Genomic DNA, 2,487 nt, shown 5'->3' on the forward strand with positions numbered 1-2,487 from the left:
TTTCATTGTGGTGACAGTATGAGGAATGCCTGGTTTTGTTCTCGCCACTGTTGCTATCCATCATCCACAGAGAGGGGAGGACGGACGAGGGCGAGAGAGGCAGGGAGGGAGGGGGAGAGAGAGAGAGTGGGAGAGTGAGATAGGGGTGGGAGGGAGAGAAAGAGAGAGGGGTAGGAGGGAGAGAGAGAAAGGGGGCTGGCGGGTTGGCGGTGATAGCAAACGTTGAGAATTTGCTATATACCTTTCTCCCTTCTCTCTCTCTCACTACCACTCTCTCTCTTTCAATTCAGTTCGTATCGACTTTATTGGCATGGGAAAGAAAATAAACTGCTGTGGCATCTAAAAGTAGAAATAAGAAGGAAAGATAACATTTAAATTACTCATATTGACAATAGGCCTATTATACAAAATGTGTAGTATAATTAAAAAATAAAATAAAATCATTATCATATTTCGTTAATAGTACTAGTCATTTCTTCCTAGAATATACGCATAAGACAGTACCAGTACACGTGTACAAACAGTTGGAAGTTGGCCAGGCACTGCAGAATAGTCCATTTGTTACCCGGTGTTCGTGTTAGTGGATGCCCTTTCTTATCACAACAACTGCTCACAAATCTTGCAGCTGTTATTGCTCAATGCTGTATCTCTACCCCAGTAGATATCAAAGTTTGCTCTTTTTTGGGGGGGGGGGGGGGGGGGGATACTTTCCTAATCCCGATGTGTGTGTGTGTGTGTGTGTGTGTGTGTGTGTGTGTGTGTGTGTGTGTGTGTGTGTGTGTGTGTGTGTGTGTGTGTGTGTGTGTGTGTGTGTGTGTGTGTGTGTAAATGGCAGAAGGTGAGAGTGCAGGTTTGTTTCAACCTGATTCTGCGTGAGATGGGTAAACAGTCTGTCTTCTCCTTCCCCTTTAGCTGGATCTGTCTGGGCTGGCCTTTCTCAGTAGCTGGGCTATGCTGTGAGATTATACATGACTATGTTTTTTTTTTCCATTTTCAAATCAATCACGGAATTCAATAATTATTTGACAGTGGCCTAATAACCTTACACTTTTATGTTATTTTTTGCTTTACTAATGAGTTTCCTTCTTGTTTTGGTATAATGTGTTTTCTGATGTCTTTGTTGTCTGGTTGTGTCGGTAAACAGACCCATGACCAGCTTGATAAAAAAAGAATGTACGCACTTTTAAAACACCTCTCTTACGCACTTATTGTGTGTTGTATGCCTGGCACTTAAAAATACTACTTAGCATCATGTAGTGTCTTATCCTAGCTATCTTTGTTGCATACGGGGAATGGGTTAACAATTAAGTTCTTGCCACTTGGTTCTATGAACATCCCTACTGTACAGACAGAGATATATTGCTGTTTCTCTTTCTTCTGACAAATGTTCTTATTGTAAGTTGCTTTGGATAAAAGCGTCTGCTAAATGCCCTAAACGTAAAGGTTTAATATAAAGCAGCACAGGTACAAGGCACCAACTGTTCCTTTCTGTTATTCTTGTTATGCGTCCTTCTAAGTGGTTGTAAAATGTTAACCCACCCTTTGGGTTTTATGACCACTGCTAACCGGCTCCTCATGGAATATGGGTGTTTTCTTTGGACTCTGAGGATTAATTTGCATAACTGTATTCCGATCCCCAGTTTGGCATTCCTCCAGCTTTACAAAGACTTGTTTTGTAATTGGACAGACCTTCGCTAATTTGGTGTTCACAGAGTCGAATATTTACAATACTAGCATTTCGTAATGATGCGTCATTAGTTTGGTTTTGATGCCGCATGGTTGGGTGATCATCTATTTAGAAAAACTGTGATTTTGCTGTGGTCTGAGCGTTTATTGTATTTATAAAAACGTTTTGGAGGGGGACTGTGAGTACTCTGATTCTTTCTCTCAGTCTGTGGTGAGGTAATCTGTAGTGCCACGCTGTAGCTCTCTCTCTCCCGCTATCCCTCTTTTCATCTGTCTCTCGCCCACTCTCTATAACCGCTCTCTCTATTTTTCAGTTTGTCTTTGCCCCTGTGCTTAGTTTCCTTCACCCCCCCCACTACCCTGTCCTAGATACCTCTGGTCATGGCTTCCATGTTCCACAATGTGCTGTGGCATCCATTCAGAAACACTTAGCTCATAAAGACGGGCTTCCCTTCTCCAATCAATCCAGTACTTAGGAGGCGGATGTAATCTGATGCCGGTCAATGTGCTCGGTGTTGAAAGCATCCTGCCCCGTTTCCCTAACCTGGGAGGGGAAGAGGAAAAAACAAAACAAGGCTAATGTCCAAGCGATCTAATTAAAGCTGGAGTCTCACTTGATCACATTCTGCTAGCGGTCAATGGGAGGGCTGGGGTGGGCGGGAGTCATGGTTTAATTAACACTCCAAAGTGGTTAAAGCTAATATTTAATTAGAAAATAAACAGAATAGCGAGGGCCTCGGTATCCAATCAGGATCAACGAAGCGGAGCGGGAGATCTGCGGTGTAATAAGGGAGGAAACTC

Source organism: Gadus macrocephalus, chromosome 5 (assembly GCF_031168955.1).
Source record: "Gadus macrocephalus chromosome 5, ASM3116895v1".
Classification (NCBI taxonomy): domain Eukaryota; kingdom Metazoa; phylum Chordata; class Actinopteri; order Gadiformes; family Gadidae; genus Gadus; species Gadus macrocephalus.